Source organism: Thermobia domestica, chromosome 18, assembly GCF_964235325.1.
Source record: "Thermobia domestica chromosome 18, izTheDome1.hap1.1, whole genome shotgun sequence".
Taxonomy (NCBI): Eukaryota; Metazoa; Arthropoda; class Insecta; order Zygentoma; family Lepismatidae; genus Thermobia; species Thermobia domestica.
Genome location: NC_137471.1, coordinates 132,309,898 through 132,326,195, shown reverse-complemented (window position 1 = coordinate 132,326,195; position 16,298 = coordinate 132,309,898).

Sequence of the window (16,298 nt, the reverse complement as noted above, 5' to 3'; positions counted from 1 at the left end):
AAGATATTACTGAAAAACTCTAAAATTAGCGGTAGTTTAATTTCGCTGTAGTGAAGACCCTTAATGTAAATATATCTATCTGGATCCCCTTTCCTTCATTTCTTTAAGAGTTCCAGATAAATTTTCTAAGATTAATTCGGTTTAGATACAATATAGTGTACATTGTCCATAATCTCCAGTGCTTGAGATTAAAATTAGTCACAAATGAGCAGTGATATTAGCTCCTTCATATTGTTTTAATTACTCATCCCCTCCAAAAATTAAAGAAAAAAAGTTCCATGATAATTTCCCTTACAACTATTCGATTTTAATGTGTAATACTATGTCGTACATTATATTTAGGACATCACAGCCATTCATTTAGTATGAGGTTGAAATCGGTAAAGAATAAATAGTGGCAGGTCCGTATCCAGGGGGGTCTAGGGGGGTGGCCCCCAAAATTTTTGCTGGCCTCCTAAAAGTTTTGCAGTAGGCTTGCAAAAGAACTATAATATGGGGATGAACTATCATATGGTTGGATTGCCCTCCCTAACTTCAGCCGGGCCCCCCCTACATTTTTGGGCTGACTACGTGCCTGAATAGTGGTATTTTCCCTGAATAAGTAGTAGGATTTCCAAATTCGAAAAACATCTGGTGAAATACGGAAAATTTTCCAGAAGAATGTGTTGTGCAACAGTTTAGGTGTTACTATCGAATCTCTAAGACAAAATAGCTGCAAATAGGGGCCAAAATATATTACAAGTAGTATTCATATTTTGGTTGGTTGGATTATAATTTAGCATCTCTTTCAGCTGCAAGGCTATATGAGACGAGGACCTATAGCTTAACGAGGTTTCCCAAATCACATAAGCTCGGAAATCATTACACATTTGACAATTAAACTTTTAAGAAATAAAACAATAAACTCCACATAGACACATTAAACCCCAGCAACTAAATTAGACAAGCCGTGGAATGGCAAAGTTAGTATTTTCTAAATTCGCCATTATTATTATTATTATTATTATTATTATTATTATTATTATTATTATTATTATTATTATTATTATTATTTTACTTTGCTTTTTATTATTATTAGATACCGGATGTTAGGCTAAATGCCTATTCTTTAATATTAACGATATGATCAAAAATAACGTTTTAAAGTTTATATGGGGTATTATGGTTTCAATTTAAGCCAATTTCATTTTGCCTATTTCACCCATTCCTGCCTAAATAATTGCTTTAGTGCCTAATGTTGCCTATTCTATGTATTTTCTTGAAAATAAGACTTTATTGGGGGAATATATATAATTTAGTATTTCAAGAAAGGATTTTGCCTCTTTCGAGAAATATAGGTGTTGACTGTAGTGATAAGATGTCTTAAAACTTTGGACTGCTATGTGAATTGATAAGGTGCTGTAAAACTTTGGACTGGTGTATGTACTTATAGTGTATAAAATTGGGACTGTTATGTGTAGTGATATAGTGCTGTAGAGAATGTATTTACCAAATATATACATTGAATACATGTCGAGCATCGTTTTTATATATACAATAAAAGAAGATATTAACAAACAGATATGTTTCTATAGTTTTTCAACATTATATGTGACTTGAATTTATTTTTTTAAAATTCTATTGAGTATTTATCTTCATTATTTCGAGTTTCATTTTAGTATCTATTTCACTGCCTATTTACCTGCCTATTTTCCAGGTTTTTAATGCCTAATCATCCCGTCTCTAATGATTATATTTACATATTTGTGATATACGAGGGCAGATCAAAAAGTAATTAGATTATTTTTACCTCAGCAAACTATTTCTGATGTATTTAAATGGCCTTTGTCAAAATACTTCCCTCCATTGCTACACATTTTTTTAGTGCTCTTGCCATGCAAAAAATATATGATTTGGTCCATTTTGTGAAAAGTGTTTGCAAATTGCCTAAACCGACTTTGAAAATCAAACTTGCATTAAAAATGGCCATCACAGAACTGTTTCTGTGATTCAGGAAACAGTTGAAAGCATTTCCTACATTTCAAACTCGTTCTTGTAACTCATTTGCACACAGCAACACTATTCGCCTTATGTTACTCATTCAGCACACGAGAAACTCTCGACATTCCAGGATCGTCAGTAAGAATAATCTAATGGAGCCATGACAAATTAAAGTCGGCTGAAATCTGTCCACTAGATAAACTTCAAAAAGGCGACTGTCACAGTGTTTACCATACTCTCCGTTCTTTGTGTTGTAGGGCGTCCTGATCCAGTGGTGAAACCAGGATTTTATTTCGAGAGGGGCCAAAACGACGTGCTGCACCATCTGATTTGGACAAAATTGAAAGTTTGACATCTTTCTATTACAAGAAATTTATTATTCCTATTATTAACATGCTAAAAGGCCTTAAAATAAATTTCAAATTCAGAATTATTAAGACGATACTTCACATGTGATGTATCATGCCTCAATACTTACTACTTCACGCACAGTGAATGGACAAATGACGAAGCAATAATGATTGTTTTAAAATTTCACAAAGGTTTTTGTACAGCGCTGCTGTATAAGCTAGACCAGATTAATTTCGGAGGAGGCCTGAGCCTCCCGAGCTCATAGCTGGTTGGGCCACTGTCCCAATTTTCTGTGATCATCTATCTTCTCTTTCCTTCAAGGACGAGTTAGGCCATTTAAATGCTGCAGTATGTGAGATACAGTCATTTTCATTAACTTCTTGAAGAAGTTTGTAGGTCTCAGTAACAGACTTCTTCAAATGAACACAAAACTTGACAGCGCAAGCTGTTCGAAATACTGGACACCATCAGTGTTTCATTCAGAAAAAAAAATCCGGGGGGCCACACACTATTTTCACACGGTACTATTCTATTTTTCTGTTTATTATGTTATAGACGTGTTAGTTCGGTCTCCTCCAGGTGGCACTCTTAGAGCACTGGGGGAGACAATGGCCCTCCAAAAACATGTTTGGAAGAAATATTGGGCACCATGACACAATATCTTATACACTGATAGGCGATTTTTAACAATACACAGCTTTCAATGGTCTCCTCATGAGCAATAAGACATAAGTTTGTATATTTTACGGCACATTTATTGAATATCAGGCTACATAGTAACACAACATTTGTTAGTCTCTGAATCATATCTTCCTTGAAAAAAAAAAAAAAATAGTTTCATTACTTTTTGATCGGACAAGTACAAAAGTAGTTTAATTTTGTTACATCATGTTTACTAAAATAGTAAAATACATACTATTTTCCTGCGCTACTGAAAATGTTAACAAAGCTTTAAATTGCTGTGTAAGTTTAATTTGCACATGCAAATGATTTCTTTTCATATGTAAGTAAGAAAGAGTTCAGTAGGTCAAATAATACAGAAAAAAATATATACAGAAGAAATACTATAAATCAACACAGAAGAAGTATATATGGAAGAATTAGTATAATATGCCTCATTCACCCTAAGAATAGAAGACAAACCTTGTTCTCCACAAGAATCGAGCAATAGATAGTGGGAGAACTAACCACTTGTCTGGCAAAGAAGTTTTTCCAGTTGTCTTTATATATGATGAGCATTCAGAAAGCAATATCTTCAAGCCCACTACTTGGCCAATAGTACTGCAAACATTCTGAACTGTTTATCATTAATGCACTGATATTTAAGCTGTAGAATGTCCCTTTTTTCATCTTCTTATCTCTTTTCGTTCCAGAGTAATGGAGCAATCTATGGTATCCAGTGATGACGTCCGGTTGAGTCAGCGGGCTGTAATGGAATTTCTGACTGTGAAAGGTTATGCGCCCAGAAACTGGATGGAAACTCGTCGTATGACTGCAGTTTATGGGGAAGTCTGTGTTGACGTCAGTACTGTCAGCCGATAGAATACCGCCACACGTCCTCTCTTCCGCCCCCCCCCCAATCACAGTTCTCCCATCTGTTGGCAAAGTGTTGTTGACCCAGATCACTACGTTGACACCCTAAATCGACTGCGGGCCAGATTGCAACGATCTCCCAAAGATAAACATGTAAATTTGAACCACGACAATGCTCGTCCGCACGAAAACCACAAAACTGAAGAAACACTGCAGCGCATGAGGTTCACGGATATTCTGCCTCGGCTTGCCTATAGTCTGCATCTTGCGCCCTGCGATTTTTGGCTCTTCCCCAAACTTAAGGATCACCTTCAGGGACAACGCTACAATTGTGACGCGAAGGTGAAAGCAGCAGTTCGATAATGCTATCGCCAACATTCACCACAATTATTCGCTGACGGCACGAAAATCTTTGTTTCGCGTTGGCGCTTGTGTTGCCCGTGATTTGGACTATGTTTTTTTTTTTTTTTTTTTAATTATGCCACCGTTTGCAGCAAGGATGTTATAAATAGAGGATCTGCCGATATGTATCTTCATCCTATTAAATCGATGAAGCTAAAAAAAAAAAAAAAAAAAAAACAACTGAGCATCGGCACGTCTGATTGGCTACTATCGTTTCTGCCATCGTCTGATTGGATACTTTCGTTTCCGCCATGATTGTTGGCTCAAAATGTTGCGATCCTATTGGGCGGAGTGGGCAGAGTAGGGGTGGCGAAACTGTGACGTATGGCTTCAAGATTTTGTTGTAAGGGCAGATCCTCTATTTTATAAGATTCTTGGTTTGCAGTTGACATTGCAAACTTTCCATTAATAGCGGTGCTATCTGTCAATCACAAATAAAGGTATCACCTTGGAGGAATTACTTTCTGAATAACCCTCGTAAAAAAAAAAAATGAGTCAACACCAAAATTCCAACCTTCCTATTGGTAATCAAGAGTCAATGTTTACACTATTATTCTGTATCTTAGCTCCAGGGATTTGTGAGGGGACAATTAGCCAAGACATTTATAAAACATTTGTTACATGACGTTGAAACCAAATTCTTAGAAATTTTAAGATCCAGATAAAAACGGGATCAAATAATTATCGCTATTTCTAGCGTACTCATTCCTTAACAGTAAGATTTGCCTTCCGATAGTATGCCGGAAAGAATTGTTATCTCCCATTTTTCATAAGACATCGTTTATTATTACTGGGCGTACAGTGATCGATACACAGAGGGAAAAAAGTATGTAGATTACATGCGTAAATCCTGTAGTTTTTGGACTTAATGTAAGACTACGTATGATATCCTCCAGCAAACATACAACTGAAAACGTATATTTTATAATATTTCCGTCTATGTAATCCGTGTATACGTACTTTCCGTATAAAAGAAAGAACTGTATATAGATGGTCAGGATCTCACATACAGATGACGTTTATAACATGTAGCTGACCTATATAACATACGTATACATGTAATATAGAGTCTATTTAGGACTGTTATAGCCTATGTTTGACATTATGCAGCGACGTGATGTAACATCTAACTAGTAAGTGAGAAAAAGACAGCACTTAAGTAGCACGTATGATCCGTACATATTTCCGTAGTAAACATATGGATTCCGTATATTTGTACAATATACCGTTGTCTCATAGTGAAACACGTTTCGATAAATAGATTTGCAAAGATGACTTCAATAAAATTAAAAGAAACGGAATTTGTATAGACGTACTTCTTCCAATTTTACTTACAATGGTATTAATTTTAGAAATAGAAGTGTTTATTTGCTTAAAATGACTTGATGTAGTTGTGTTTGCAGAATCAAAACATAAATTAAGCATGATATCGTTATGCTGAACAATATTTTTTAACTACCAGAAGTACCCGTTCTTTGCAATGTAAGAATATGACACCATAAATATCATCATCATCATTATAGGTATTCTGCCAGTACTGACAGTCACTTGCTGCAACTAAGAAGCTTCCTTGGGCCACAGTCTTCTGTCAGGGGCGGATCCAGGACCGACTTCTCGGGGGGCGGTGGGTTGTCATAATTCTACTTTTAAGGGCTCCAAACTCTGGGATGGATTTTATTTATATATAAAAAACAATAAAGTTTCTTCTTCTGGGGAAGGGGGGCAATCGCCCCGACTACCCCCTGGATCCGCCCCTGTCTTCAGTTAACCTCTTTGTTTTCATCTAATATTTTGTACTTGTTTTGTTGTTTATTTTTATCCCTTTTTTCTTTGTTTTTCTTTCTGATATTTTATGTTTTTTATGTTGATCAGTTTCAGCCAATTGATCTTGTGCTGTATGAAACTAGAGAATAAATAAATAAATATCGTCCATCAATTGTCCTTCACCCCTCCCTCTCTTTCCTGCCACCATACGCTCTAGCGCATCGCTCATGATTTAGTTCCTTCTTATCCAATGTCCCAACCAGTTTCTCTTCCTCTTCTGAATAATGTCTAAAATTGTTGTTTTCTCCAATACCATTTCTAACACTCTTTCATTCGTTTTCCTTTCGACCCAGCTAATTCGCTTCATTCTTCTCCATACTCACATTTCTAAATCTTCTAGTCGTTTTTCATCATTTTTGCGTAATGTTCACGTATCTGAACGTCTAAAATTTGATTATTATAGAAATTGATCTTCTTTACCCCTTCACAAGTGGAATTTTCGAAAAAGCTGAAACACGTTTTCAGTTATTTTTTAATGAAAAGAATATGTATTGAATTTCACACCTTTAACTAAAACACATCTTCATGTTTGCCATTTTTTTAGTAAAGAAAGGGAAATAGGATATTACAGAAATGACCCTCTTTTCTCCATAGGAGCCAAATTTTTGGAAACATTATTACTTTATTTCTAATTAGGATAGGTCCGTAACCAGAGGGGGTCTAGGGGGGCCATCCTCCCTTTCTTGGCCAATACAAAAACACAATTTAGCTATTTGTAAGAGAATTTTTAATGACTTGATCCCTCTTAACATATTCATACCCCAAGTTACATTTTTCTATCCTTAGGGATTCGTAATACCGTCAACCTGGGCAATGCTGAACCCACGGAGTAAACCTGAACAAAAAGGGAAAAAGTCTTCGTTTTTACCCTGAGTGTAAAATATGAAATAAATCTGTAAATTAGAAATATACATCAGTACAATATATATATAACAAGGTCTTACATTGTACATTTTTAGCCCCACTTTTTCCCCCAAAAAATGTTTTGTATAGGGCCTACTTTTGCCATTTTTCGTTGATCAATTTAGAAGGTCTGTACCTTTTGACAAATGAAATTTAGAAATATTTTCCAGGCAGATTATTGTATAGACAGCTTATCCTCTTCTTTCCATCAGCTCCTCTCGGCTTTCCTCTTTCCCTTCTTGCTTCATTCTTAACACATCCAATGGTCTTCTACTTCCTTTCCTGTATGTTGAAACGTTCCCTATTTTCTTTAGAACTCTCTTGATTATCTTCCCCTATTCTTTCTATTCCCCACCATGGATTCTTTTCTTCCTCTCCATCTTCTTCTTTCGTATATTCCTTCTTCGTCTTACTTTTTTGGTTCTTTCTTCTTATCCTTTCCATTTTTAGCTTTCTTTTATCACATCCATTGGTCTCCAATTGATTGTGAAATTTCTCTATGTCTTTTATTATTTTATAATAAAAGTTGCTTTGCTTAGCATTTGTATTTTAGTGTAAGTTATTGAATATAGCAAAGCTAGTCTGAATCAGTTAGTTACTGTTTGTTTTGTTTCATTTATGCTTCTGTTGAGCATTAATAATTTTACAAGTACGAGTAATATGACACTTCTTTCATTTACTGTGAGAACTGCATACTTTTTGATATGGTTCAGGTATTGTACACAACGGATCAGCAGCAAAATTTCATTAATATGTGTACTGCATTCACAGAAGCAGAATAGCTGTATTTAATTTTATTTGTTTGTCAGTGTTCATTGTCAATGTTTTCTTGTAATGCAAGGGTGTTCACAAAGGGGGGCTATGACGCAAACTGCGTCATTGAAATATTTGGGGGGTTAAAAATCTATATAAATATGTTTGAGGGTGTGTAAAAATTAATCGAAAAGATTTTTCTTCATGGAAGAATACCTACGGATAGACAATTGGGGGGTGCGTCATGGACATAAAAGGGGTGGGCACCACTGTGTAATGTATAATTTTTGTCAGGTTTTATTTTTTGAAGAATTGTCAAGATCCTTGGAACATTAAGGTCTCATGCTGAAAATATTTTGGTTCAGTTACACTATTTTGTTACCCAATTTGCCTAACAGAAGTTCTAGTTTGCACAACTTCCATTTTCTTTGTGACCTGTATGTAAACTGAACAAAATCTGCCAGAAATATATCATGTTGCATATCTACAGAATCAGCTAAAGAGCACGTTTCTACTGTACCTGCATTGTCCCTCTGACAGACACCAGCGTCAAGATAATGGCAATTCAACTGACTGTATCAGCATTACTCCGACCTCGAGGCCATGCTGATACAATACTAATTATTATTATTTCTGTAATATATAAACATTAATTAATCCCGTTTCTGTATTAATGTGAAGATGAAGGAAGGATGTACGTAAAATAATCTTCTTTCCAATTCCAGCTGTAATTATTTTGAAGTTACGTACCTTTTTACCCCAAAAGTGTATCAGCATTGCCCCGTTTGACAGTATACTAAATTCCTGGCAGAAAATTTAAACAGTCTTTACCCTTGCCTCTTCTAGTACACTTTTTCTAAATTCCTTTTCTTATCTCTTGCATCCATGACAAAATAGTATTCTGCCCAAATTTCACATTCCTACCTATAATATGACCTGGGCGATGATGAGTTGGTCACTTCTAAGCTCGGTACATATTTATTTATTTATTTATTTATTTATTTATTTATTGATCAAATTCCCAGAACTTAGCCATTTTAGACAGGAAAATGTTAACAAACAAGGGAAAAAATGAATGTCAACAAAGAGTGCGAAAGTAATATTATATGGCCGAAACTCGTTTAATTGATCTGTCAAACACCTGGTAGCTCGGAAAAACATCCACATCAGTTGTTAGATGAGTATAATAGTTCGGTATTCTGTGAAAAAGATACCTCTGTATTATTGCCAACCTAGGGCGGGCAAAACGAAATAGGTGGGTATTCCGAGTTATCAGGAAAGGGGCACGTAAGGATTCATTAAGTTTGCACTAACTATGTTATGAAGCAATTTCAGGACAGAGTTATTTCTGCGTACTCTCGGAGTCTGGATGTTAGAGATCGCAGAGTTCCTTCTTAGGAAATATTCGAAGTGCAGGAACACGAAATATAGCAATAAAGTACTATATACTATAGTACTATAGCAATAAAGAAATTCAGAGCAGAATTCAGAACAGAATGAAGTCTAGAGAGATGTATAGGTGCTGCCATGGCCCAATGTGGGAGAACATTATTCGATCTTGAGCGCTAATAGAATTTTATCTAGAATGTTGCTAATGATGCCACAGTACGTAGCTCAATAAATCGATAAAGATCCGATATATCTCTATACGTAATAAAAGAAGTTCTGACTGACTGACTGGTCAACGCCTACACCAAGCTGCTTAAACTAGAAACTTGACATTTATGCAGTACATACCACTTATGACGTAAGGTAACACTAAGGAAAGATTTTTGTAAATTCTACGTAAAAAGTCGGGGGGAACTCGCAGTGCCGTAACTGAAGGCTTCAGGGCCCTCCCGCAGACAGCGTGGAGCGGAGGCCCTTCTCTACGTCCCACTTCACGATTTGAGGGCCCCTTGATGGCTTGAGGCATCCCCGCAATGCGGGATCTGCAGGGCCCTTATTTACACCCTTGGGGGAAGTGGTTGCAATTATTACAATAAGAAGTCCATCTCCCATAATCTCTTAAGTTTAGATACATGAAATTTTGTATTTGGACTTTCTATTTAACATCATTAAACTTTTTTTTTTTTTTTTTTTTTTTTTAACTAGACATGCAAAGGAAGAAAATGAAATGAGATGCTTCACTAAGATGGTCACATAAGGTGTCTGAATTTTGTACAAGACTTTGTAAGTTCAGACAAATTTGTACAGTATATGAAAGACGCAGAAGGGAAAACGCAAACTATTGCCTGCACTAACAACTGGGGACATTTGCTAGTCTTTCATATAACAGTTTATAAAAAGACTTTGAAAAGGAAATCAAAAGTTGAAATATCTAAATCGGGGACGCCGGAACCGGGGGAAAGGGGGCAGCTACCCCCCTAAAACTTTTAGAGGGGACAAGATACTCGTTTTGCCCCCTCACTTTCAGACTGTAAAAACATCACACAACAGTGATTATATGGACTAAATTTTGCTTTCTATGGTATTGTGAAAAAAATCTCTATTCCAGATTCATCTTTCTCTTGGAGACGTGGGACCAGACTCTTTTTCTGACCCCATGTTAGACAGAAAGATTTAGGAAAAAGAATTGAAAATTCTCTTTATTTCCATTGGTCTACATTCTCAAAACACTGCAAATTCTTTAAAGATTGCTGTTTAATTAATCGTAAGTCTGCAATGTGAAACGAGTCGTTGAGCGAGATTTTAAAGTTAAAAGAAATATAACAGTTTAAATAAGAAACAGGACATTTAAATACATTTTCTATAAAGTGATATTAATGTTCTTACAAATAATATGCAGAGTGCAATAAGTTTTATATTGAGGAGTAAAAATATATGAGGTAGGATTAATAATTCAGAGCACATGTACATGTACATTCAGAGCACATGTCGTCCATTCGAAGTCCATTGTCGTTCCGTTCGTTTAAGATATAAGTGCAAAAACAGAATACCTATTTCAGCTCTACTTTCCGACCAACTTCGTAAACAACAAGAATAAGGAAGACAGTCGCTGCTTGTAATAATTAGTAGTCTCAGATATTTAGCTCACAGTGGTCAAACAATCAGTGGACATACGGGTAATTTGATGTCGCTCCTGGATGAAAGAAAAATGGATGTGCCTGTTCTCAGCCAATGGATTAATCGACAGGATAACTGGCTTAGTGCTGATTGAAATAATGAAATTTTGAAGATTATGGCACATGCAATACAGACAGACTTGGTAGCAGAAGTAAAGTCTCAATTTTATGCAATCATAGCCGACTCCACGACTGATATTTCAAAGAAAGATCAGTTGTCTCTGTGTGCACTGTGCTGACTCTGACTCAGAAACCTCCCCCCCCCCAAAAAAAAATATAGGAATGATTACCCCACATGGCACAAAATCGGAAACATTAGAATTCGCAATCAAAGATATTCTAACGAGACTTAACCTGAATGCAGAAAATGTCCGCGGCCAGTGTTAAGATGGTGCAGCTAATATGTCAGGACGAGTGCAGAAGATAATTTTGACTCAACATCCGAAAGCTGTATACATTCATTGCAGTAATCATGGGTTAGATCTTCCATTTCAGGAAAAAGCACGAAAATGCTAATCTTTGTGTGACGTACCGGCCATAGTGAAAGACGTTTGTATCATCAACCTGGATTATGCAAAACGAGAGACAACAAACGCCGACATCGTTCTTGAATCCTGTAAAACTAAGAACGAAAATCATCCTAAATATTTGCTGCCTCTTTGTTCTACTCGCTGTTGTGTTAGACGAAAATCTCTAATCAGATTTCAATCTACTACAAACGAATTCAAATCACGTTGAAAAAAATCATCAGTAATACAAGTGGTCCACATGATAGTCAAAAAGTAATACTAAAAGGGTATTTGAAAAGAATGAACGAATTCGGAATGATATTTTTTTCTGATAGTCAGTATATGTGCTTTTGTACTTTGCGAACAACTGGTGAAAGTGCTTCAAAATTCTGAAGCTTCTGCTTCTAGAGCTAAAAGAGCAACAGCGATTCTAGAGGATACTCTAAGAAACCAACGAACGGGCAGTGCATTTGAAAACATCTATAAGGAAGCAAAGGAAAATGCAGACAGACTACACTTAAAATTGCCCACTTCATCAAGATCAAACAGAACACCAATTAGATTGGAGCACACTGATATTCCTTCTATAGCACCTACCCTAAAACCTGTATCAGATCTTCCAAAAATCTACTTCAATATCATTGACTATTTGCTGAATGAAGTGCAGCGTTGTTTCAATCAGCCAGGCCTCAAACAACTCATATAACTCGAGAAAATGCTTTGTGAAGATGCTGTATGTTGTGAGCATCTCTCAAGAGATTATTTGAGGCAGGAATTTGGAGTTCTTGCGTCGGATTTTAACCTGGATAGATTATGCGCTCAGCTCACAGTGCTTCCACCTATCAGTCCTGAAACCCGAACTGTTCGCAGCCTTCTCGACCAAATTGTTCGTCTAGAGACTTTCGTTCTCACTGTGCGAGCTTCTTTAGCATCTTACAAAAGATCATTCAGCTCTTTGCGTCGTCTAAAGATATATTTGAGGACTTCCATGACGTAGAAAAGATTGTCTCATCTGCTGTTGCATGTGCATAACGACCAGATTTCAGTGTGAGATTTAAACACCATTGCAAGAGAATTCACATCAAAGACAAGCGAAAGGAAAGACACTTTTGGTCAATTTTGAAAAGAAATAAATTTAGAATCAAGTAAGTGAAAATGTTAAGCGTTATATAACCAATTCTTCATATTACAAAAAGCACCCAAAATTCAATATAAATTTGAATTATTCCTTATTGATTGTGTAGTACTTTATTAGTGTGAAGTGAAGTGAATATAATGACATTAGGAGGAGAGGTGAATGTAATAACAAACTGGATACAATGAAGTAAGTGTAGTAAAAAATACAAGTAACTCTGGATAATTAGTGTAATTGAATTTCCTATATAAATTTCATGAACTGTTTAGTGAAAATTCCATTTTTCCATTTCTGGCAAGTAAGTAGAAAAAAAAAAATATTTTCTTATTCTTTTACTTGATTATGTAGCCTGTTTTATAATGTTCAAGTTACTTTCTACTACAAAGTACTAAAAAGTTTCTAGTTCTAAATAGGAATTTCTAATATTACAATGTACTGCAACACCAGAACTGAATTTTTAAAAATGTAATTTTAATTTCCTCGTTTCCAAATTATTTAAGTAGCTGCAAGATTTTTTTAATAGTGGCCGCATGGTCATTTCCAATACAGTTAAAAATATGTACCAGTGTATAAAATAGTAAAAATTGTACTTACAAACATTGTAAGCAGTACATTTTTTTTTTTTTTTTTTTTTTACAATTTTGTATGTTTTTAATTGTGATTTCAGTGCTTGAAAATTTCTGCATCAGTCCAAATCCAGCACAAAACTGACACTAGATTAATTAGTCTAAAGATGTAAACCAAGAGGCTTCTCATAAATGGAAATTTCACTCTCACGAAACTGTTTGTAGCTGTATTATTATTATTATTATTATTATTATTATTATTATTATTATTATTATTATTATTATTATTATTATTATTATTATTATTATTATTATCCAACCAAATCAAATTATTGTTACATGACGAACATATATTCTTATTATCTTATCGATGTTACATTCCCGTGTCTATTTTCAAGACAGCAGTTTGCCCCCCAGCTGAAAAATACTTCCGACGCCACTGATCTAAATGAAATTGCAATGAGTTTGGCTTATTCAGACGGATGGAATGGGGAGTTAACGCAACCGAGACTGCTTGATCCAGTGAAGCCAGTTCATGTACTGAATTGAGTAATATCACAATCTTTCTTCGACTTCCGAGTGGAAAAAATGGATAATTCTGCGCATGTCACAAAGTGGCAATCTGTCCTTGTACGCTTCCTGTCTTTTACTCCCTCTCCTCCCAAAATCTACTTTCCAATAACTTTTGATTAAATTTTGCTAACCTTCTGTTCTTTACTGACAATTATAATTATAGAAAAATATACAACGGTGAAAAATGTAAGAAAAAAGTATAAAGAAACGACAATAGTCGGAATAAAACGTCAAAATTGAGGATTAAAAAAAAAAATCAAGCTCGGGAAAGTATATCAAAATCGAGATGGAATTTATTAAATCAAAGAGGATCTGCTATCTAAGTAGTCAAAAAGATTAGTAAACGGAAATAATAGTCAATATGATATAAAAATGTAAGTCAATGTATGTAGGCTCCGTGTTCGGTAAATGAAAATTGTCTCTCTATATGTGTAAATGCGAAAATGCAATATATGCTGGTTCTTCGTAACCGGGTTCGATTCCCAATGAGGGGCTCATGTAGTTCTGATCTCACGTTTAAGGTCCATGTCTCATATGGCTTCTGTGCTGAAAAAGACGCTATGCTTTAATCCACTCATTCAGCCATCGCTATTCTCCCCAGAGCGCTAAACAACGATGCGCACACTATAAGAAACATGATATATGAACACTCCAAATCAGACTTGCCAACTGAATGGCTCAAAATTTCACCAGTTTTGTGAACAAAACCACTATAGAAAGTATTACGATTTAAAAATATCGCCATAATCCAGCCATTGCTAGGAAAGATGCATAATTTTAACTAATATTAGTTTAATTACTTTAAAGATATTTAAAATCTCAAAAGTACTTAGCACAATTGGTGTTAAATCACCACCATATTCGACAGGCGCGGATCCAAGGGGGGCTATAGAGGCTATAGTCCCCCTTGACGCTCAGGTATACACGGGATAAAATGGGCTTCAATCTTGCTTTACACTGGATAAAGCGGCAAACTAAGGTTTAGCCCCTCTCTTGATCATATCCTGGATCCGCCACTGATATTCGACGTCTTCAGTTTGATATGTGAGTAAGTTTCTATTGCCATTGTACCAAACTTCGTAATGAGTAGAGATAAATCAAAGTCACGGTAGTATATTTCATTATTCATCGTAATCCTGCACAAAGTTCTTCAAGTGTGGATCATGTAGTTTCTTTAAATTATCTCAGTGCCCCTGCAAAATACTGGCAAGAACCTAGTTCCTTAACTATGCGAGTATCAGGCGCGGCTCGTGAGGGAGGATCACACCGGTAAAAGTTAAAGTCCTATGACTTCAAACTGAAGAAAAACAAGTTACTGAATGTTCAAAATGTTGTATACAATCTTTCTTTCCTTAATTTAAAGTGATAAAACATTAATTTTTACCGAAGTTGTTTCCTTCACGAAACGCCACTGCTGAGCAGTAATCAACAAACATAATAAAGAAATTGTGCCACTAGTAGCTCAGTGGTAGAACATTTGCCCAACAAACTTGAGAATGGGGTTCGATATGTCGCGAGTTCAGAGATAACATTTTTGTTTTCTAGCTATATACAATATTAAAATTGTGACTCTAAAAAAATAATCCTCTGAGTTGAAAGATTGACTGATTTACATATACGTCATTTGTCAGCACCTAGACTATATAAGACAAAAACTACAGTTTAAAGTGAACTACTGTAGTGCATTCGAAGTACCACCGAAGGTTGAGCTGGAGACCTCTTGCACAAAATACGCATCGACTAGCTATTGTTTTTAAATCTCTCAAACCGAGACAGTTGTCTCCATGACCTTTCAACTAATCTTTTTCAGTGTTCTACAACAGGAGGCAACACAGAAACTTTCATCCGAATTATGCAGCGGATGCTCAACGCTGGAAAAGGGTAGAGCTGGGAGGACATTCAATGGATCATCCTTACATCTTTATCTTCTTTACCTGCCCTCCCCGCTGCAAAAACAGTTGTATGACTCGCGGATGGTTGATGGGAAGCTTACAAGAGGATGATAAGTGGACATCTTCCTGTGTCTAAAGTAGACACGCACCGTCTCAACTGTAATTTTGTATAGAAAAGCCGAAAAAAAATCTGTACAATTTTTCTATTTTCTGATTTGGTTTGGGTTCTGTTTTTGTTAATTTTAGTTTATATCTGTTTTTCGATTTTCTCTCTCTCTCTCTCCCCTCTATCTATCTCTCTCTCTCTCTCACACACACTCTTTTTTTTAATAAAAAAAAATCTGCGGTCATTGCAGGCTTGTAACGAAATTTCAAATTTTGGTCGAGCAAGTATCGTTTCGGGTCAGGCTCTAAATTTTTTTTTAATAAGCAAGATAAAAAATATACATTGGTGTTATAGTAGCGTAGGAAACAACTATGAAATATTTTCAAACCACTAGACTTACTAATAAGATTAATCATTACTATAGTGTTAAAAGAGAGCAATGGTTTGTATAGCCCGGGAAACTTTTTCAAACCTGATTACCTTTCTAAACAAATCGATGACATTAATTCTTAGTTTTTGCTATAAGCAAAACTTTACGCGTATTTTTGCTATTAAAACCAAGTTATGAAAAAACGTATTATATTTCCTGTGATTTTTCGCGAAAATGGTTTTGTGAGCGTAGGCATTTTCTGACAACGTGAAATTTGTTGTTAATATGTTCCCCTTAGCAACCAACTATATTTCGTTCCTCGTAACCACTTATACA